Source organism: Rissa tridactyla, chromosome Z (assembly GCF_028500815.1).
Source record: "Rissa tridactyla isolate bRisTri1 chromosome Z, bRisTri1.patW.cur.20221130, whole genome shotgun sequence".
NCBI lineage: Eukaryota > Metazoa > Chordata > Aves > Charadriiformes > Laridae > Rissa > Rissa tridactyla.
The window spans coordinates 42,328,672-42,352,650 of NC_071497.1; the positions used below are offsets into that span (position 1 = coordinate 42,328,672).

General features: G+C 40.9%; 1 protein-coding gene across 9 annotated transcripts in view; it reads right to left on the reverse strand.

The window, feature by feature from the left end:
• AOPEP (aminopeptidase O (putative)) overlaps positions 1–6,396 on the reverse strand; it is a 213,204-nt gene extending 206,808 nt beyond the window's left edge. For 4 of the 9 annotated variants that reach the window (XR_008463668.1, XR_008463667.1, XR_008463669.1 and 1 more), the window contains exon 1: positions 2,324–3,367. The gene's annotated coding sequence lies outside the window, so the exon portion shown is untranslated. Of the gene's footprint in view, positions 1–2,323; positions 3,369–6,340 lie in introns of those variants that run through there. The other 5 variants (XM_054184644.1, XR_008463670.1, XM_054184645.1 and 2 more) reach the window with 5 other exon arrangements.
• Between the last annotated feature and the right edge of the window lie 17,583 nt (positions 6,397–23,979).

Below are 23,979 nucleotides of genomic sequence, written 5' to 3' on the forward strand. Positions count from 1 at the left end.
GTGTTTTCCAGACAATCAAAAGCCATTGCTATGCATTCTGCCATACAAATGTCAAAGCACACAGGTTTATTTTGTGGTCCAGCTATCTAATACACTCTTATAACTGAACTTCTATTAATTCTGCGTTTCCTTCATTCTTCCTTAACAGGTTAAGAATAAATTGTAATCATGGTGTTCATATAATACAAGAAACATACCACCTTGACTGCTGAAGCAATATCCTTGCTGTATACCTTGGAAGTTGTCTGTACCCATACAAGCTTTGTATATGCAAATAGCACACCTTTTACTACTGCTTTCTAAATATGCTGTTCTGCATCAGTATTCCTTGGCTTTGATATGACAAGGTCCTCACTACCTTATGTACATATCAAGGTACCGTCATCATAGAGAATATACTAGAGCCGTTATTCCTTACATCTTTTTTTGGGATACTTCTCTTATGCAACACTGTCTTCTGTAACATTTTTTGCTATATTCAGTTCATAATATGAGCATCCGGTTTTCATTTTTTTTTAAAGCAATGCATTTCACCTTTAGAAAAGCAGGTTCTCTAGCTGGATTCTAAGCATCAAAACAACTTAGGAACTGTAATGCCACCACAAACTCTTGATGATCGTTTTACAAACGCTGTTTCACATCATACTTGTTCTGCACACAAAGATGTAACAGATTACTAGTACATTTTAAAAATAGACCTCACATTCCATGCACCTTCCTTATAAAATGTACTTCATAAAAACACAGGGCAAGCTAATTGTGTGGTTATATGTTTTAATATTTTAGAAGACAGATGTTTGCAAAAGAATAAACAATAATAGCAGATGGTGGCCAACATGAATAGAGTAGCTATTCATCATTTGTGCATTGTTGCATAAAAGGCACAAAGAATGGGAAGTAGGGGAGAAGTGATCCTTCATGGAATGATATTTGTATAACATTGCTTTTCCACTTAATAAAGAAAGCATCAGCCTAAATTAGAATCATATGCCTCTGAAAGCAATCCTGAGAAAAGAGCCTCCAGGCAAAATAAAACATGGTTGCAAAACAGACAAGGTAAGAGAATAAACTTCCAAAAAATATCCACAGAAAAGAAAAAAAAGTTTCTTTGTGGCAAGAAATACACAGTAATGCACAGTTTTGGTTGTTACAGTTAAAAGGAAAATGAAATAAAGAGACAGGAAAGGGGAAGAACTTGCAAACATAATTCCATGCTACAGGGGAAAGTGACGAAGAAAAAAAAAACAACCATGCATCTGAACTACTCTAGGAATATACCCCTTCCGAATAGTAAACCAAGAAAAGTGAGAATAACTGTTAACAAAGTAGGCTAGTTAAACCTCTAAATAGCCTATTAAAAACTAGAATGATCAATTATGATACTTGATACTGATGTTCCATTAGTCCAGGAAGCTGTTATTTTCCACTGCTAACAACTAACTATTCCAGTCTAATTCCACTCTAACACTAATAATCCACACGAGAAAATCAGAAAACTATCTGAACTTGCTGAGAGGTCCAGCACAGGCGCTACTAGGTGAAAGCAAATGAGAGGCTTACAAACTTAAAAAAAAAAAAAAAACAAAACTTAAAAAATGTAGAAGATAGATTGTCATTAGCAATGACTCCCTAATACAGTGGCACAGGCCAGAAATGTACTATCCAGAATGCACTGAATCATCTACTCTCTTTCCAAGCACATCATTTGATTGCTCTCCTGCTAGATCAGCTAGTGACAGACTGTCTTACACTGTTAATGTAAGTGAAATGTAGGTGCAAAATGCAGTCATCTAAGATATGTCTTCATCACAAAATGTAAGACTATGCTGAATGTGTTCTTCTATAAGCATACACAAGATACCTCTTATTTCAGAGCACAACTGTAGCTGTTTCTTTTCATCCATTTCTACAATCTCAGAAAACAAAAATAAATGAGAGGGATGTATGAGAGAAGATCAAGAGAACTGATCTCCAACCAAACCAGGCGGTTACAACTCTGTATTTGATGTCTGCCAAGCCCTGGAAAATTCCCAACTTAAAGCTGTCCCAAAACATCAAATACATTAAATGGTTAATACCTTATAAAAACATACTAATATTTTTTATTGTGCAAAATCAGAGTTGCACAAACTTATTCACACACAAATGCATACGAGTAGCAGGCATTAATCCCCAAGATGGAGGCCATTTGTATCTTAGCTTTTCTGTTTTTCAGACAGTACACAAACTCATTCCCTGGAACACTAGCCAATTAAAGCAATTAGATAGAAATTTACACAAATTGAGTTTCCTAGAAAACTAAGGATGGTCAGAAAAACCCTACCAATTTATGATAGCTCTGTTTGAAGACATTTCTCCCAGCTGCCAGTGCTGCAGTCAACAGTGATGGGTATCTCCATGCACAGTCACACCAGCCCACAGCCTGGCACGTGTAGCCGAACTCGTCTTGTAAGCTAATATTCTGGGCTGCAAGCAAGGATCTCTAAAGCACAGACAGAAACTTGGTTATATCATGTACCCACTATATTCTTCAAAAGGTATAGAAGTATTTCAGCACCACAGACTTTCCCTACATGCCACTGGCCAATATGCTACACATTTAAACAACGCAAGCTTTTTATCCCCGTGTAAAAGACAGTGCAAAATAAAGCCGTGTTTGGTTCCTCTTCAACTCCAGTTAAGCATGATTTGCTTCGGCCATACATAAAAGCTAACTCAATTGCTTTCAACATGCAGGTGTTAAAACTATAATCTACAATGCTCTCCACTTAGCATTTAAAAAAATACAAAATGAAAAAGAAAAGTCTTCTGGATAAACACTCTCTTTAATAATTATAAGAGGTTTATAATTAATTCAATTAATTCCATTTAAACTGCTTTCAAGGAAGCTTCTTCCAGATCCAGTTTTAGAAAATTTTCACACAATGTAAGACACAAAGATCTTACCAAGAAGTCAGTTTTGAACATCAGCATCAACAGTAATTTTACTCTTTAAATATCAAGTAATATGCATACATAATTTTCAGTAATTACAAACTTCTTTTTATTCCACACACTTAACACAAATAGCTAAGCCACCTCCTGCCTTTTTAAGGACAGAATGAGTTCTTCTATAGATGAAAGGAAGGCTTAAATAAACTAAAAGAAGCATTTGGTACTGTTGAACTACTGTAAACCAATCCATACAAAAGAGCTTGCACACCTCACTCCGCGTCACAAGAAAACCAGCACACATCATAATGAGGCTTTGATGTGAAAGTTAATTCAATTAGTAGTATCCCTTGACAAAGCAATTGGTGCCTTTCCAGATGCCTCTTTTAAGTCTCGAAACTAGAGAAATAATGAGCATAACAGAAGACCTTCTTTACCAGCTTCTTCCCATGAGTTGAAATTACAAGTCTTAGAATCACAGAATCATCTAGGCTGGAAAAGACCTTTAAGATCATCGAGTCCAACCGTAAACCTAACACTGCCAAGTCCACCACTAAACCGTGTCCCTGACCACCACGTCTACATGTCTTTTACATGCCTACAGGGATGTTGATTCAACCACTTCCCCAGGCAGCCTGTTCCAATGCTTGACAACACTTTCAGGGAATAAATTTTACCTAATATCCAATCTAAACCTCCCCTGGTGCAACTTGAGGCTATCTCCTTTCATCCTATCACTTGTTACTTGGGAGAAGAGACCAACCCCCAACTCTCCACAACCTCCTTTCAGGTAGTTGTAGAGAGCAGTAAGGTCTCCCCTCAACCTCCTTTTCTCCAGGCTAAATAACCCCAGTTCCTTCAGATGCTCCTCAGAGGACTTGTGCTCTAGACCCTTCACCGGTTTCATTCCCCTTCTCTGGACATGCTCCAGCACCTCAATGTCTTTCTTGTAGCGAGGAACCCAAAACTGAACACAGTACTTGAGGTGTGACCTCACTAGTGCCAAGTACAGGGAGATGATCACTTCCCTAGTGCTGCTAGCCACACTATTTCTGATCCAGGCCAGGATGCTGTTGGCCTTTTTGGCCACCTGGGCACACTGCTGGCTCATACTCAGGCAGCTGTCAAACACCCCCAGGTCCTTTTTTTCTGGGCAGCTTTCCAGTCACTCTTCCCCAAGCCTGTAGCACTGCATGGAGTTGTTGTGAGCGAAGTGCTGAATCTAGCATTTCACCTTATCGAATGTCATACCACTGGCCTTGGCCCATCGACCCAACCTGTCCAAATCCCTCTGTAGAGCCATCCTACCCTCAAGCAGATCAACACTCCCACCCAACTTGGTGTCCTCTGCAAACTTACTGAGTGTGCACTTGATCCCCTCGTCAGATCATTGACAAAGATATTAAACAGAACTGGCCCCAACACTGAGCCCTGGGGAACACCACTTGTGACTGGCTACCAACTGGATTTAACTCCATTTGCCACAACTCTTTAGGCCTGGCCATCCGGCCAGTGTTTTAACCAGTGAAGAGTGCTCCCGTCCAAGCCATCGACAACCAGTTTCTGCAGGAGAATGCTGTGAGAAACACTGTCAAAGACTTTACTAAAGTCTAGGTAGACAATATCCACAGCCCTTCCGTCATCCACTAAGTGGGTCATCTTATCACAGAAGGAGATCAGGTTAGTCACACAGCACCTGCCTTTCATAAACCCACGCTGACTGGGCAGGGCTGTCCTGTACGTGCTGCGTGATGGCACTCAAGATAATCTCCTCCATGACCTTCCCTGGCACTGAGGTAGACTGACAGGCCTGTAGTTCCCTGGATCCTTCTTCTGGCCCTTTGTGTAGGTGGACATCACATTTGCTAACCTCCAGTGAACTGGGACCTCCCTGGTTAGCCAGGACTGATGATAAATGACTGAAAGTGGCTTGATAGTTAAGACAGGAAATCAAGATAGAAAATTCCTTCTTTCAGCTGAAATAAGGGAAACACCAAAAAATCAACGTCCCCTTCCACCCTCAAAATAACCATTCCCAAAGAAAAACACATAATTAAACAAAGATTGAGACAGAACCATAACTTACTATCAGTAAAAAAAGCTACGAAGAGCATCCTGATATTTCCCATAAACTCTCTTTAGTTCACTGGTGGTTTTTTGTATTAGTGACCAAGTACCCAAAGTCATTAAACAGAGCCCAAATATATGCAGTTAAACATTTTACAAGGCCCTGACCACAAATCTACAATTACTACGTTACAGAAAACATATTTGTGTAAGGATGGATTTTCAATTTTTTATTTTAGAAAATTATTTCAAGGCGGACATGGTCCTAGGCAACCTGCTATACCTCAGCCTGCTTAAGCTGGGGCATTGGACTAGATGATCTTTAGTGGCCCCCTTCAACTTCAGTGAGTCTGTGGAGATGCTGAACAGCATCAAAGAGGAGGAAAATTATCTTGGATTTTATTCCACTCGATACACACAAGGAAGTGGGGCGTGTGTATCTGATTTTCAGGAGATGGGGCTTGCAAGTAGAGAAGATATTCATACGTGAAAGTGTCCAAATCAAATCTATGCTGAAATAGAACGACTGCTTTTAACTCAACGCAGCTGTCACTTATAAATACCACCTACAATGTGGAAGAACTATTTCCCTAAGGCTAGAATCAGAAAAGCAGTCATCTATTTCCAATCTTAACACTGGCAAGCCAACTCAGTTACTCAACTTGACCTTTGCAAAACTAGACGTTATCCTGAATAAGGACCTAACATGCAACTAAGCCGAAATCCTCAGATGAATTACAAAATTCCATTTATTGAGATAAGAGCTTCACCTATATGCTTCCAAGTGTTAAAAGCTGCCAATAAGCAGAAAACCTTGTCAATCAGCTTTGAGAAGCTCGAACAGAATTACATTTCAAGTTCTTTCAGGAAATTTTACTTAGAACTAGAGTCCTACGAGAATGGCACCGATTCAAGCTGCAGAAGCGGCATGGGAAAAGCCAGCAGGGACTCCTGGCTGCGCATCCCCTACTGTTCGGCATCCTGACCGCCCCGCCGCTGGCCACCCTCCAGCTGCCGCGGCTCCCTGGACAAGGCAAGGCAGGGACGGTAACTCCGTAACTCCCAGGAGCGTCCGCCACCGAGGCGGAGGCGGGCGAGAGAAGCCCGCGGGCCCGGCAGAGCGCGGCCCGGCCCCCCGCGGGGCGCCCGGCTCCCTCTCAGGCCTCCTCGGCGCCCCAGGCCGGAGGCGCGGGGCCAGGGGCGGCGGGGAAGGAGCGCTTACAGCGAGCGCTTACAGCGGCCGCCGAGGTGCCACAGGGTGACAGGGAGGGAGGGGGCGGGCGGGACAAGCAGTCGCTACCAGCCCCCTCCCGTTCCAGCCCCGCCGCGGCGGGGGCTTTACCTGCCGGCCGAGCCCCCGCCGCCCTCCGGCCCCGGCCCGCGGCGCCCGGTGATGACCTCATCCGCCGGCACCGCCCCCTCACCGCCACGCCACGCCCGCTCCAGGCCCCGCCGGCTCCGCCCTCAGGCGCCCCGCGTTAAAAAAGATCCCCAATGTTGAGCTCAGCGTATAAATAAAAGCGTTTATGTTTGCATCGCAAATTCAGTTAGGTGCTTCAGCCGTTCAGCGGCGAGCTGGTGGCGCAGCCCCCCCTGCCCACGGAACCCTCCCGGGCGCCACCGGAGGGGTCTTTGAAGTAGCTGGTTTATCTCGGTGAAGTTCGGTTTTGTGAGCCTCGCACTTTACTAAACTCCCCGTCCGCAGGTGCCCAGGCTCCTTATAGAAGCTCGCGTGAGGAGCGAGCGGGGCGGGAATGGGAAACCCCCCGCAGCGTGTCTGGCATCAGAAGAATAATTAAGCATTCGTTGGAATAGGGATTCAAACCTGGCACTTAACCACAGCTGGGCAAAGTCACCACCTTCTTTTTAGCCCCATGAACGTCTAATTATTTGTGCAAAGAGGAAAAACGCCAAGAGGAGAAATTGTGAGAGTCTTCCCCCAGAACTCCCAATTGCATTTTCTAGCGAGGTGGGAAATTAGGATTCACAGAACCACAGAATAATGGCAGGGGTTGGAGGGGACCTTCGGAGATCATCTAGTCCAACCCCCTGCCAAAGCAGGTTCACCTAGAGCAGGCTGGACAGAAACGCAGGCAGGTTTTGAGTATCTCCAGAGAAGGAGACTCCACCACCTCTCTGGGCAGCCTGTTCCAGCGCTCTGCCACCCTCAAAGTAAAGAAGTCTTTCCTCATGTTGAGATGGAATTTCCTGTGTTCTGGCTTGTGCCTGTTGCCCTTTGTCCTCTCACCAGGCACCACTGAAAAGAGTCTGACCCCATCTTCTTAGCAGCCATCTCTCAGTCTTCCCTTCTCCAGGCTAAACAGACCCAGCTCTCTGAGCCTTTCCTCCTAAGAGAGGTGCTCCAGTCCCTTGATCATCTTTGCAGCCTTCCACTGGACTCTTTCCAGTACTTCCCTGTCCTTCTTGAACTGGGGAGCCCAGAACTGGACACAGCACTCCAGATGCGGCCTCACCAGGGCAGAGTAGAGGGGGAGGATGACCTCCCTCCACCTGCTGGCCACACTCTTTTTAATGAACTCCAGGAGACCATTGGCCTTCTTAGCCACAAAGGCACATTGCTGGTTCATGGACAACTTGTTGTCCACCAGGACTCCCAGGTCCCTCTCTGCAGAGCTGCTTTCCAGCACACCAACCCCTAACCTGTATTGCTGCATGGGATTATTATTATTATTCATTCCCTTGCTAACTAGGGAAATCTGCAAACAAAGCTGCCTCCCCCCAAGCAGATGCTGTACGCTTGGATGACAGGGAAAGAAACACAGAGATCATCTGTTGTGCAGACCTCCTGTCCCCACTGACAGGGTATGCGAGGCATGGAATTTGGGAACATAGTTTGAGAATCCTTCTGAGGAAAAGGATTTGGTTTAGTTTTGTGAATGTCTCCTAGAAGAAAAGGTAGGCATATCTGCACAAGGCAGTGCAGCAATGAATTTTGGACCCTGAGAGCAATCTATCTGCCTTATATCGCTTCAGTGCCAGGGTGACGTAGCTTAGCCTCCACCTCTGTTAGCTGTAAAGTGCTGGTTCCAGACCTGGCTTGTGTTGTTCACTGGTGAGGACCTCTGCATCTGTTGCTGTGTAAACCTATAGATGTCTTAAAGACTAACTGGCAGAAATTTAGGTAGCTGGAAGCTCAAATCACAATTGAGTAGAAATTTTAAGGTTTTGGAGGCTTCCAAACATTGGACTTGGGAGCCTATATGACATTTGGATGCCTACTTGCTGTTGTGAATCAAACTTACTCAAAGCAGGTCTGACTGAGATGGTTTTTAAAATGTCAAAAACCGCTAGAAATCTCAGTCTATCCAAAATGATTGGAATGTGCTAGTACTGGTAGGAAGATATTAGAAAATATTTCTGACCCAGCCAGATCCCATACAGGGTCCTCTCTTTGAGGATCACAGCCACACTACCTGTATGTAGGAAGGAGTTTCTGGCTAGGGCTATCTGCAGAAATCAAGGAAAGGCTGAGTCTGAAATCAGTGTACCACTTTGGGTAGGCTTAAGTATGTGCTCTGAATCCAGATGAAACCAGTGTTCTGTTTGAGAAGATCTGATATACATAAAAAAGAGGGAATGACCATGAAAATACACATTACTTCACAAATACTGGAAAATCAATGCATTTTTTTTCTGAACAGGAATGCTGTAGTTTAAGCAAAAGCTGCCCTACAGCAGCCTTAGTGGTTTTTTTTCTTTTCCGTGCACAATATGGGTCAAGATTCCTACTGATGCCATAGTGATGTACAAAGTTCTTGAAATCAACTGCGCTTTTTAAAAGATCTGTCGATTGTCAATGTTGTTGGCTGTTCTTGTTTTACTTGTATACATGGCAGCCTTTTCCAGTAACCGGGAGAATGCATTGTTCTAGCCTAAAAAAACTAAACCAGAACCTCATCATGAGCGTAAATCAACCTCTCTTGCTCCATATTTACCTCAAACGTATTTACTTGCTGAAGTAAGAGCTATTCTCTGACAAAGCATTTCCTGTTGCTGTCCAAATGCATACAGCATGACACATCATCATCATCCTTCCTATTTACAATAAACCACTCTGAATTGCTGTTGTCAAGTGAACAGCGGATAGCCTGATGCACATGAATATTTAAGGCTTGCTTTATTTGGCCTTAAACATGAGCAGAGTGGGTACCTGCTTGTGATTCTGGTAGTGAAGTTTATTTGTTATTAAAAAGAAAAGATTAGTGTAAAAATATTGTTGTAACTTTCACAAAAAATCTAAATATTACATAAAGGGGTGTTTTAATAACAGCTTAATTGGGCAATATTTCAGTGGTGTTAATATTTTAAACCTTTAACAATCAGGCTTAAGACAAGTTCTAAAAGTCAAACATACTGAATGTAACTACTAAATAGTTTTTTTAAAAAATTGTCACTAGTACCACATTTTGGTGACAAACCTTATTTCGGTGCCAAACATGACAGCAGTGGCAATTATTTGGAGCAACTGCTCTACAGAAGGAATACCTGAAACATGGAGAAGAGGGCAAAATTCAGTCTGAGAACTTGAGTCTAGACTGCTTACAATTCACAAACTGTAATCACAGATCAAGTTTTGATTGATGACCACAAAGAAATAAAAGACATGAAGATTGCATTCTGGAGTGACTAATTACTATCCCAGTTATCTAGTAACCAGTATTATCTGATAACTAGCATTTTATCCATCCTGCAGAGCCTAAGCAGATCAAAGCTAGTGCATAGATTATCTTTTTCAATTATACTACTAGGTGCTGTTCAAGAACAATATGAGCTTGTGTTAAAAAATGAGCTGTTCTTTAGATCCACAAGCAGCAGCACTACAAGTGGGTATGGCACTTCGTTGCCACAGCAAATTAAGCTGTTAGGTGAAGATTATATTTGACGATTTAAGTCAAAGATGTATTTGATTGAGGATGTGCACAATTTTGGGCATTGTTTGAAATGGATGTTGGCTCCTTTCAAAGTCCTTTGAACATAGGGCTTGCCTTGCACTATTAATTATTATGTTTGTGACAATAGTGCCTAAAACCAAGTTGAGCTAAAAGCTGTACCAACACAGAGGAAGAAGCATCCTGTATTCCAGAGAGTTATCACCTAAAGAAACAAGAGGCACAAAGGATAGGGGAAAAGGGTTTAACAGAGAGGCGGCATGAACGGTGTGATGGCAGCAAGGATCTCCCACGCACCCCCACTCTAGCAGTGGTATGTAAGTAACAAATGCTATAAATGTTTATAAATGTTATAAAAGGAAACAAAAGTGAGCATGAGTAAGGAAGCACAGTGGAGTAGGTGGTATAAAAGCAGGTATGTGTGAAACTGAATTTAAAAGCCTAGGAAGCTGGCATACGTCAGTCTTTTTTTAATTTATTTTCATGACTTTCATAGGTGGTCTTACCAGCAAGTTCTTGGCTTGCTGGGTTTTTTTCCCAATGCCACACATTGTTTAGGAAAATGAGTTAACAGTAGTACCACCTGGTATGCTGCTTGATATTAAAACCGGAGATTTTTCCTGCATGATTCAGAGTGATGGGGTGGCCTTGTTGTGGCTAAGCTTTATCCTCTTCCAAGGGAAGTCTTTTCTACTTTAGTTGCTTCTGCAGCTAACAGCTGGAGCCAGTGTTCTACTTTGTCAGTATTTTGATTAATGTAAATGGAGACTCATCTGCAAGCGGTTTCTGAAATCTTCAAAATCAATGTGTTAAGTATACTGTATGTGGAAGCCTGTAAAGCAAATTGGCTGTGCAGATGTCCCTGAAGCTCCAGGAGAAGTAGGAAAAAAAATATACACTGCCTGGTAATCTTTCCTCAGTTGCACATTTTAAAATATTACAGAGTAAGGACAAAAGATAACAAAGAAGATAAAAATGAACCTCAAGTGCTGTATTTTATCTTAGCTAGACACATAGAACATTTCCACTGTTGGGTTTCCAAAGATATCCCTCACCTGAAGTTACCTTTTGGAAGCAAATATGAAGATAAAAAATGGGCACCTGATCTTAGGATCAAATTTTATGTGGATTCAGTGGCTATTGCTACCAGCTCATCACCTGTAAGAATATCATTGATATAATTGCTAAATATGGTAGTTCTTCTATGGCTTTACTCTCACATCAAGAGTGTTGTGATCTAATCTAACCTATACTTTCCTAAAAGGATTATTTCTTTTATCTGGTATGTTATTTCAGCTGCAGTGATTCTTATCATTCAGTGCAAAAAAATACCCGCTCCACGTGAACACCAGTGGTTAGTTGTCTTAATTTGGCCTCATGCTTTAATACCAGTTTGTCTTGATAAAATCCTAATACAGCCATTCACATATGGGATAAAGAGACTGAAAAGTCTTGTTTTCAGGAAACCTTTCCCAATCAACACAAGAAAATTATTTTTTGCCCCTGACAGTGTGGGTTTCATTATGGTCTGTGGAGAGATCAGCTCATTGTGAACCCTTCCAGCTTGCACACAAAAGGGAAGCTGAATGGAGTGAATCATCACCAAAAACTCCTATTCACTCTGTGATCTTCAAATGTAATGTGAAAAAACAACGTAAGTAAACATATGCATAATTTAATATTTTCCTGCAGGCCTATGACTGTTAATAATATGAAGTGGCTTGACACTAGCAAACTGAAAGAAAAGGTTCAGGAACACAAGAAGTGCTGCAGGATAGGACTAAATATAAGCAAATGAGGGTCTAGAGAATATTTTATAATCTGACAGAGAGGCTGAAAAGCTTCTGACATGTAACTGGAGAACAGCTGCAGGGAATGGCCCGTGATGCTGTAACTTCCCCAGCTCCATGTATGTCAGAAAGGAACACAATTGCAGTCATGAAGTATATGGGTTGCTCAGTATCAAAATGAGTTTCACTCATTACCTGGAGACCTCTTGAGCATGCTGTGTGTATCTCCCCTTTTCTAAGCAAGAAGATGAGGAAAGCCTGCAAAGTCCAGTTTTCAGAGCCAGCTGCCAGCTGTCAGCCCCTGGGGCTACCTGGGCTCAGAGGGTGCCTGACGCGGCTGCTGGCCCTTCAGCTCTGCTGGCAGCCTTCACCCTCCTGCCAGCTGCGCCCCTGCACGTCACCAGCTGTGTCCGTCACATCCACAAGAAGCCACAGGAATACACTGACATCTTTTGCTGCAGCCTGTGCAATTTTTCCAGACAACACCAAAAATAAATATGATGGAGGGCTCACATCCGCAGTCACATGAGGTTCATCTCCCTGCATTACTAGATTCAAAATCCACAAGAAACCTTTTGTAGGGATGGTGAGGACATAAGCGAGAGAACCTGCCAGGAGGATTTATGTATAACCCTCTGTGTCTTTTAGGCCAGTAAGCACTCTCTCAGTATTTAGGTGACATACATACCTGTCTGAGTAGGCACTGATTGAAACTGAACCTGAAGTAACTTGGCATAAAAGTGTGACAAAGTCGTCTCCCCCATTCCTAACTGCCCTCCAGTTACTGCATCTGGGGACCAAGATCTCAGAACTGGACTGAGGATATCATAAAAGGTAATTTTATTTCAAAATCAAGTTGATTGCATTCAGAATTAGTTTTAAAAAACAAGCATAATTCTTTGTCTCAGCTTTCTTCAGCACGTTCACCACATTTCCCACACTTAGGAACTGAGCTGTGAACCAGTCAGGCTATTTACTCTTACCAGTCAAGCTACTTACTCCATGTTTTGGAAGGGAAAAGAGTAGATGTAGTGGAGATAGAATTTATATTTCAAAATATTTTAGAGGTGTTGAGATACTAGGGTGATGAGTGACATATAAAAAACACTGTGCCAGCTTTAATAAGGGAAATATATGTATATTTTTCATCAAAATAAAGCTGTTGCCTTTTTGAACTCGAAGTGGCATTTTGGATCAACTGTTTGTGAAAATCCTTTCATTAGCACTTGGAGGAGTGTGTCTCGGGCAGGCTGATGGAGTGTGCACGGCATCTCCATTACACCCGATGCCTGTTCTGGGCAATCAGTCCATCACGTCAGCACCAGTGTGGAGGGAAAAACCCCCAAAGCACCTAGATTAAAGACCAAAATTCAGCATTGCTTTCATACGACTCAAGAGTAAATTTTGCCCTAATTTAATATGTCTCCAGTAAATTATAGACTTGAATGCAAGGAAGGTTAATTAAAGTTTAACCTGAATCTTCTACATGACACAGGTCAAAGAATTTTAAAACAAAAAGTTTTGAAATGTGGAAGAATATAATGTGAAAAACAAATTTTTTAAAATGTGTTCAGATTATATACTATTCGATGAATTCACAAGAGTTGTGAAATGATACCTTTTCCAAAAAAAATGTACATTGCAACTTCCAGAAGAGGACATACTGCTCAACACATAATTCCATAATATACACATTACATGTCTTAAATGACCTAACTGATTCTAACTCTTACTACTAACAGCTGGAAATGTTAAAAGATAATTTTCCTCAACTTATCAATGAATTATAGGTTTTATTCTCATGAGTTAGACTCTTATGATGTATTCATAATTTACAAAGAAGTAATAAACACAAAACAAATACATTTGTTTATAATGTTATAACATGCATATAATATATGTAAAACATACAGCATTTAACTTTCGGATGTTGCAAGTTTGGGGAGATTTTCTGGAATTACACTAAAATTATAAGAAGACCATCAGTTAAGAGGAACTGTTTGAATTCTAAACCTGATTCACCATCTGCATTGACAATATGAAGTGTCTGAATATTTGAAAGAAAGAAAATTACAATATCCTTAATAAGCATGCTTTGAGAATAGTGTTAAGAATAACTCAAGTCGTTCAACCCTTGCTAATAAAATTTAATTAATTGTTGTATGATTTATCAGATTCTTCATGTTTTGAGTTTTTTTTTATCTTTGAGAACAATAGGTATAATTGGAATTCTCACTGCCTGGCACACGTTTTGCTTAGTTTACAAGCCTTGTGCTTCTTTGATACAAAGTTTCTGTGGCTAAATTTGATGAGGCAGACAAAACACTTGGATCTCTGTCCCAAAACTAATTTGCAATTCACAGCCTCTCTGGTGTTCACAGTTAAGAAGAGACCGTCAATCATATGTAAGTATAGGATGGTGATAATGTGGAAGCTGAAAATTTTGGCAGGAAAGAAGTGACCATAATGACTCTCTGCAACCTGCACATTAACAGTGAAAGAATTCTGTGTGTCATCTCATTTACTCGCCAGGTGAAATATGTTTGCCACCAGTACCATGCGATAATGGTTGCAAAAATATCTAGAAGTATCACCAAAGAGACCTGTTTATTTCTAAGGATCATAAGAAAAAAGTTCTTTAGTCGTGGGCTTCCTGGTAACATTCCTGAGACTATTTTGGTGTATGCATGTGTGAAAAGCATGACTGGGGGATATGCGTGATTATGGTGATATTGCAAGAGTTTGAGCTTTCAGCAGTCTTACCAAAAGGAAGAAAACTGGAAAGTGGGTGTCATTCGGTAAGTCTGCTTGACACACGAGCTTTTTTTAGTCTGTGATATTCTTTCAACAATATTTGACAATTTGTCATTTTGATAGAGGACCTGGTTATCTCACTTCTCAAGGACAGTAGATATTTCCCATTGGACTTCACTGGTCATGTAGGGTGGGGATCGGCTTTGTAGGTGACAGATAAGACCCAGTTCCCCTGGGTTTTTGAATAGGTTAGCAGTCCCAGTGATATAATTTTAGCTTGGGAGAAGTTTGCTGTCATTCCCACAAGCTCCATTTTAAGGATTCAGTCAACGAAATAGGCTACACAAGCATATTTTGTAGGGAAAGTGCAATGCTTTGAGAAATCCCTGGAACGCCTACGCTTGCTTTAAGCAAATTGATGTAGTCATATTTGAATGGCATGCAGGAGATGCAGCTGTGTGTAAGAGGTTTTTTTTTAGGTTTTTTATGATATGAATACATGTGATAATGATCCTTGAGAATTTCATATTTTTCATAGGCACACTGCTTAACAGACATGGTGTTTCACCTGGCAGAGCTCATAAGAGAACTTGCTGCTTGTGGGGATGATTTGAATGAGGAGCTGTTGGGAAGACAGACTCATCTTCTATGGGTAGTGATTTGTTGCTGCCAGTTTTTGCCATTGGATCCTGCCGGAATCAGGATTTTCAAGGTAAGAGGTGACTTAGCTCACTATGTGGCAATGATGGGTTGATTTTAAAGTTTGGCACTGGGAAATGACATCACAGACAATGTTTCCAGATCACAGCCAAAAATGCAGTTGAATATGTTCAAGTTTGCAGCCATAATCAATAGCAACTTGTGAACAGCCTTCAGTGGGAAAGAAGGGGGCTATTTTTGCATATATATTATCTGTGGGGATGTTAAATCTTTGAGAAAATGAAACTTGGTAAGTTGATGCATTTTCGCTTTTCAGGAAATGCAAGCTAAGTTCAATAAAAATTTTAGACTATGTGTTTACAGCACAATACACTGCACAGCGTTAGAGATGCTGAGCTTGCCATATACTGGCGATTGTACAGAAAGGCAGAGACATTAGGTCACGTGTCACTAGCTTGAGTAGCTTTGCACAGTATCATGCGGAGTCAACATGCTGAAAAGGGAAGTCAAGCAGAGCTCCAGTATGCACATTCAAAACATTGAACCTGAAGACTCTTGTTTAGGTGCTGCTCAAATCCCAGGGGCCCCTTGCACTCTTACTTGAAAGCTCCTGAACTGCTCGCCTGCTAACAAGCTGGGTATTTGCTTAGTAAGAGGGAGCCCTTAGTTCTCTCTTCTCCTCCATTCAAGGTTGTTTCTGTGTTTTACGTTAAACAGTCACTGGATAAAATACAGGACTAAGGACAAAAGCACACAAGTAAAAGCTTACACTGGTATAACGGTTTGTGCAGCTGCATGACCTCAAAGTTTATAGCACTTTTTCCTTCTGTAGTTAACCATAACAAATGTTAACACTTTGCAAATCTACCCTGATATAAAAGTAAAGACTAGCATTTTGACTTGAAGCTGGCAGAGTAATCAAGTAGTTTTTATTTTATTAAACTGAGCTGCCCCAGGGTCTAGGAAGAAAATTCTAATAAAAAGGCAAAGGCACAGAAGGTAAGATTTTATTTGATAAAATACGCAATGGAGCAAAGCAATGCTGATAATTTAATTTATTGAGGACCACTGTGCATGTCACTCATGATTTAATTTTCACTCACTAATCATAAATTCACTGGCATTGCCTCTGTGTCTCTCATTATTATATCATAATTTCTGCTAAATTAATTTCCCATCCTTCTCTATTTTGAAGTTAACCCCCTATCTATAGGAACCATGTTTATATTACACACACAAGCAATTAATAACTTTTTAAAATATATAACATGTATATTTATAGTATATATAATCGAGTAAATCTTAAAACTTACGAATCCTTAAAGTAACTCTAGCTGGCTTACGACATTGCCTTAAACTACTAGAACTGTGCAGTAAAGGTCATGCTAACTAATCATGAGCTAACAAGCATACTCTAAAAGACTACCATTGAGAGAGCAAATTGCCTTAACCTGTAATACTTTGTTCAGTGCTAACTTGAATAACAATCTGCACAAAGCTACAGGCAGTACTGTGTCCTGGGTACATAGGAATAGCTACAGATCCCATGCTAGTTGCTGCAAACAGGCAGTTGCTGTCATGGCAACTCTGTAACTTCTAATTTATTATTAAATGTTTATATTGCAGGTGCATACAGAGACTCAGACAGTGGAAAGACACTGCCTTTCCAGATATATCTAGATGTTTACTTTCCAAGGGGACAGAAGATGCACAAATGCTGTGTGACTAGAATGCCAGTATTGAACTAATTTTTAATTGCTATAAGACTAAAGATATAAACAAATACATTAAAATAAAATATATTTTGCAGTAAAGTAGTATTATTGTACTGCAGGTACTATAAGAAGATAAGAGAGCAAAGCTTCAAAATCAGGTTTAGCTTCTGCAAAGTTTCTACATATTTATTCCACCAAGAGTTATAATCACTTGGTTGCTATCAAAATTAAGTCCTGATATAATAAGGCACAGCTCTGGAAAACTGAGATTTACAGCTCTGAATGTCTGCTTACATCTGTGCTGAATTTGTTCTGTTGCTCTTACGTTATCTTAGCAGATGATGACCGTTGCATCCTGAGACCTTATCATTGTACCATTAGTTCAGCATGGGATCCCCTAAGTCCACCGTAACACAGAAATATCCACAAAATAAATGCTTGTCATAATAATTCAGAATTTAAGTGTTTGCTGGTGCTTTATTCCCATAATATATATTCACCTTTTAATCTGTTCTCTATCTATAAACAATGACACTTTGGTAACTCTTCATTTCCTCCTTCCCTTTATCTTCTCTGTACATTGGATTTTTTTATAAAAGAAGGACCACAGATGTGTGTGGGACAATTCTTTAATTAATGGTTGCAAATTAAATAAAGGACTTCACAAAAACCCAAAGATTTCAAAACTTGCTGCCTGCAGACAAAATTCGAAACCGAGTTTTACCAGGTCCCTTACAGCATTTCACGGATTTCCTTCTGTGTTTGAGTTCACATCTCCCTAATGAGCATCCCCATGTTTCTCTAGCAGAAAAAGGATCTGTCTCCTCTAGAACTCGTCAACACTTTGAATTTGGAAGCATGTTTTTGGAGGCCTGATCTTTTCTCCTGTATGGAAAGAAGAAGTCGTCACTGGAAAAGGTATAAGGAGCTTTCCTGATGTGTTTCCTGTCATAGCTTTCTCTTCGGTTTAGTGGAATAGGAAGAAGGAAAGTAAAGAATGGAGCTGATGTTTTCCAAGCAGCACAGGAACAGAGTGGCTGACAGGAGTTATTGACTGGAAAGCTACTCTTAGGGATGGAAGAAGATATCAGCAAGGTTAGCCAAATTTTCTGCTCTCATTGGACAAAAGAACTGTGCATTTTAGACTTGGACTGAGAAGAGGGATGCTCCATACTCTTTGTCACCTGAGGACTAAGTGACCATCCAACAGAACGAGCTGAGGCTGAACAGGATAATTATTTGGAGTCACTCAGCTCTCACGTTCGTGTTCTTCAGTCAGTAAAATTTCTATTGTGATTCATGAGCTGAAGTCCATTTTTTCACTAAGCCTGGGGAATTGAATGCCTGCTTCAAAATGGAGTGACACTATCGTGTTTCCTCAGGTAGTAAACAGTTTCCTTTCCAAATACTCTTGCAATACCTCAGTCACATCCCCACACTGGGTCTGCACATCAGTGTCTCCTTTCCAGAGCGAAGCAATGCTGTGAAAGGGAGGCGGGTATGGGTCAGCCTCTCCCTGCTGTTGGATGGTAGATGCATACCCAGGGTGGGATGTATATGAAGTCCATACGGTTCCTCTTCTCTGAACTCCGACAGGCCGTTCCCTCTTCTGCAACCCTCTGAGTGGCCGCTGTTGTTGGTAGCGAGTCATTACACACGCTGAATGTGTGTAATGACAGCATGTTGGGGAACTACTTTACCTTGGGTTTTCATTCACACCAAGGCCCACAATCTGGTACAGAAATGGTTGTTTTTTCAGATCAGCACACAGCCATACTGACAGAATTTGAATTACACTTTTGTACAAAAATCAGTTCCTGTGGATTTGACTGCATAACAAGTGACACAGACTGTAGTAAATGCTAAGGAAAAGGGAGCCACTTCATCTCATTTCTGTCGTGTACATATATAAATAAATAATACTAATGTTGTGGAGGGTGATTGAACTCCCGAGCAACCTGAGAAGTCAATGAAAGGCCAAGAAGAAACCTTCTCTTATGCATCTGCATTTTTTTAATAGGAAAGAAAAAGTAAAAGCAGACAGCAATTTTGTGGAATTTCATTCATGAAGTTTCACTCTGGAAAGTTTAATCAAAAAGAAAGGGGAGCTTAAAAGCATTTTTGCAGTGGGCAGACATCACTCAATCCTTTGCCTATTCTTGTAATTGTAATTCTTAGTTTGCACATGGGATCTCTGTTGGTTATAATTCAGGGAGAAAAAAATTAAATTATTTCTCTTAGTTTTCATTTCTCTGTTTCATGCCATATAGGAACTACCCTTCTTGTTTAGCACATAAGTATTGGTTTTGATCAACTGCAGAAGACACAGAGCTGAGTTTTAGCAAGAGGCCTCTGAACAATGTCAAACTGGCATGTTAAGCATCTGTGCCAGAAAACTGCAGATAAGCATTTTGACAAGAAAAAAATTAAATTACTCCTGCAATGGACAAAGCTGATGTGAACAAAACTAAGTTAATTGTTGACAATATCAATTCTTAACCCTCATGGTTTTTTCTTTCAGAAATACCACTGGGAAGGCAAAAGGCATTGGGAGAGAGGGATTAAAATAAGGTGTACTATTGTGGCCCAAGTGGGTTACTCACTGGAGATGAGTGACCTGTTTCTATTTCACTTAACGGCTTTACTGTAAAAATGAAGGCAACATTTGTAGAGAGATTTACCGTAGCTCTTTAAAGTTTTATGACTGCCCATGCAGTCCTCGTTATGCATTCCCAGGATTAACAGATCAGCCATGGGGATGTTCTTGGCATTTCGTAGCCTGACCTTTTGACTGTTACAATTGTGTGAGCATAAAGAAAAATTGTAGTACCATAGCAGATCAGCATGTTTTGCCTAAGCATTACTTCCATTATTTTTTTTGATTCCAATGAAAGATTAAATGTGAAACTGACTGCTCAGGGGATATTCCTATCAGTCAATCATGCAGCAGCCTTTGGCTTTCGGTTACTGTAGAGTGTGAAGCTTTCTGCTGATAATTTACTAGTTTGACTTTCACTGAATACAGAGAAACAGTATAACATTTGTGGGTACCTGGCCACTAATTCATTCCAATATCCTGGTTCTTACACCATTACTGTTCATGGTAACCATGAGTCCCTCATTTATGAAACATTATAATACCTCATTTCAAAGCCTGTGGCTTTACATAAAACCTTATTATTTTTTATTTCATGTCCATACATAAAAAATCCTGAAATTCCCACCAGGGTGGTAGAACTTAAAATGTGCCACTGTTTATCTTAATTCATGTGTTAATTGTAGACACCAGATAGCCCTTACTCCACTTGCTCAGTGAGGCACTTCTGTCTTGACTGTAACTCTACTCTGTTTCTTCAGAGCAGTCAGTGTTTCCAGCAGTCTTCTGCTTTCATTTTGTGGCACAGACTGAAATTAACAGACTGAAACCAGAATTACAAGTTCCAAAAAAAGGAAAATGTGAAACCAGTAACCACTCATTTGTCCAAGGTTTTACTCTCCTTTCTTCTATAAGAGCTCATCTGCTTAATTTTTTAGGTAAATGACCTTTCCAGCTTTTTACTCTCAGAACAGGTTGAGACCTAAGCGGAAGGCCAAGCATCCTATCTTGTTTCCCTAGTTTACAGAGGTGTCTGAGCTGTGGAGTTTTCCTTACTAGTAGCGATGCAGACCGAGTAAGAACCCAGCTTAGGCAACAGACTGAGCTTACAGGGCTGTCAGTGTAAGTAAAAAACCAAAAAACATCTGAAACAGAACCCAGAGTAAAAACTGAATGGCAGTGACAATTTCTAAGACAGTTGTCATCTGAGGCAAATTAAACAGCAGGCTCTTCACTGACCATAAAAAATTACAGTGTGTCAAAGGCGAAGACAGTAGCCTACCAGATTGTCTTGGCAGAGAAGAAGGAGGAGAGAGTATATGTTATGCAAGTGCTATTCTGCTGGCAATACACTGAAGCTCATTCAAAAAATTAGTAGGAATCATCCCAACAGTTGCAGTGCATGTTTTCCTGCTGTCAAAAATCAGATCTAGAAAACAGAGATTTACATTTCCAAAACAAATTTCCAAAATCAGATTTTTAAGTTCATTCTAGGACAGAGGTGGTCTGACATTCAGTGAGAGCGAGATTCCTGACATTCCACTGAAGTATGTTGTGGTTTCAGACAATGTCCTTATTTCAGAGAAACATGTTATTTTTCTTCTATTCATAGATCCTTTTTTTTTTGCTTCACTTCTCTTCAGAACTCTTTTTTCTTCAGCCTGTCAGGCAACCAAACCCTTTCCCTTTTCCCTGTGGTGATGCTGTGCCAGCATGTCAATACTTTGTTATTCAAATTCTGTCTACCTCTATGAACCATTCCCAGCATGGTTTCAAGAACGAAAGGGCAGATGTGACTGGGGTCTGAAGATCAGTAGCTCAGAGAACATGGGCTAAAGAAGTGCGCGTGGTGGTGTGGAGAAACCCTGCATTCTTCTGCCACAGTTTTGTCCATGGAGCACCAGTCAACTTTGTAAGACTGTTTTTGGTTTGCCTTCATGAGGCCGGCATCAAAGGTGGCATTAGAATTTGAAACACTGGAGTTTCAGTTCTCCCTTTAGATTCCCTGATCTACTTTTTCATTAAAAAGAGCCCCGTAACGCCATACATTCCCCAAGCCATTTTAGATAGCAAAGCTTTTAGAAGAAGCATTCAAACAAAAGGAGTTCAGTGGGAAGCAAGAATACACTTGCTAAATATTTGTGTAATTAATGTAAAATCAGGACACCCAAATTTGCTGACAAGCTGATTTAACTTCCAGTAGAGGATATAATCTCTACCAAGAGGGTATACCTGCAGCAAAATTCATTTATATGAAGCAAAATAACCATAGCTCATACCCACTCAGAATTTTTGTACTTATTCAGGCAGGCCTTTGTGTACTGAACTTGCATTCTCTGGCACTAATATTAATATTTAAAAGTGAATTAAATGCATTAATAGTTGAAAAGGAAGAGATTATTGGTGAGAAGCAATGTGGAACAGCACAGGCCTTTTCCAGTTCACAAACTACTTGTTTTGGATTGTAGACAAGAAAAGGCTAAATTAGTGAAAGAAAAATTGGGCTAAACGTGAGGTTTTTTTTAACTTTAAATATATCATTAAGCATTCATAGAATGGCAAATTGCCAAGAAAGCACTCAGTGAAGTTTTCCACTGCCACTGCAGTCCCTAGCTCATTTGCAGCTTTTGCCCTTAAGAAGAATGCAGGAGGTCAAGAAATTTATCTGTCACTTAATGCTGTTTTTCTTTTTAGCTTCAAGTGTGCTTCACCCAATCACATACCAAAAAATTTGCTCTGGGTTAGTCCATATGATCTTAAATTTAATTTTGCTAAACTCCCACTAACCTACTATATGAATGCATTAAGACCTGCCTATGAAGTTTCTGTAGCGGACGGTTCTTTGTTCAGGTTTGTGCCTTGTTTCCTCCATAAAGCCTGGGGTTTAATGTGAGCTGCTGGCCGCCAAGGGAGTTGAATTCAGGCCTTTGAAAGATGACAAAGTGAGGTGGAGCCAAAGGCCAGTGACGTTGTGAACTGCCACAGCAAGTTTACACGCATCCCCTAATGGTGTTTACATTCCTTCAGCTAACACAGGTTCGTTAGTCCAATATTTAAAAATCCTTTTTAAGCCTATTCCAAGCCTCAAACTGTCATTTTTTTCAGCTTTGTGCAAACTTCAGGGAAGTGACTCCTTATGTTCAGATTATGTTTTTAAACTTTTTTTGCAACTCTTATAACCTTTTTTTTCATTCCTTTGATAGTCCAGATTTTTTGCAGCACAGCTGCTGCAAATTCAGAAAGTATCTGGAATAAGGTGGCCACATGTTTTAAAAACATACATGGGCCATGCAAAAGGGTGAGAGCCCTTCTGGTTCCACTCAAGCAGTGAGAAAAGCTGCTGAGGCCATACCGCAGGCCCATGCAGTGTGTGCGCAGTGCTCGGGAGGAGCATCGTGTTTGGTCAACGGACCTAAGGGCTTGTGCCACAAAGAGTGTAACGACAGCCCAGATCCACACCTCAATGTATGAACATTGAAGCTACCTCCCCCTGTGATGGAGAGGCTGTGAAACAGGTGTGCTCAGCCTGTGAAGCTAGAACTGCAGTTGGGGTTAGGGTATCGCAATGTCTATCATTGGCCAAAGGGCTGTAATTACTTCTGACAGTGTTAGGGGCTGCTGGGCTAGATTGCAAGTCTGGCATGGCAGCACCACTTGTGGCAGGACCACAAGTTTCAAGAGAGTGCTAGAAAGTGGGCTTCATTTAGGATTGGACAGGAATGGTCCAGTTAGCTAAGATTAGCTCTGAGCTTTGCAGGGGATGCAGTGCTTAGATTAGTTTGGGGGATCACTAGGGAAAGTCTGGGATTTGGAATTGGGCTAATAGGTGACCTACAAACCTCCATTACAGCTTAATAAACAAAGGACCACTTGATCCTGGTTTAGGGGTAACTAAATTTGGATTTCTGCCTGGAGCAGCTATTGGATGCCTGAGACTGTGATTAATAATTTGGTTTCAGATTTGACCTTGCAAGAGGCTGAGTTTAAGGCTGAGTGTACATGGAGACATTCATTACTCTGTGATAAGACCGTCCACATGGTTAGTGGGTCTAGGGCTTCAAGTCATTACTGGGCTATGACTAAACTTGAGATTAGGTTTGAGAATAAGGTTTGTCATAAAGAAGGCTGACAAACTAGGCAGAGACAGAAGCAGATACTGGGGTACAGAAGGAGCTGGCTAAATTTAACTTCTAATCTAAATTTGGGGCCCAAGGGGAATGATTAACTATGAATAGTGCTGGGTCTGGAAGGAGGTCCCAAGGCTAAAGTAAGACTGGTGATAATAGGGCCCAGATGGCAATCCTTTATGCTCTGTATAAAGAGATCACTTAACACTGCATAAATGTCAGATTTGGGTAATGAGCCAAACAACTATGATATGATCTAGGCAATGCAGGAGCTATTGGCTGGGCTAAGATTTGGGTTATGATTTGGTACTCACTGCAGCCTTCAAGCTACTTTCAGAACTGGGATCTAAAAAGCTTCATACAAATGCTGAAGGAACTGGAGTTACTCCTAGGAAGCAAAGGGCTGTTTGAGTAGCCTTAGGTTTGCAG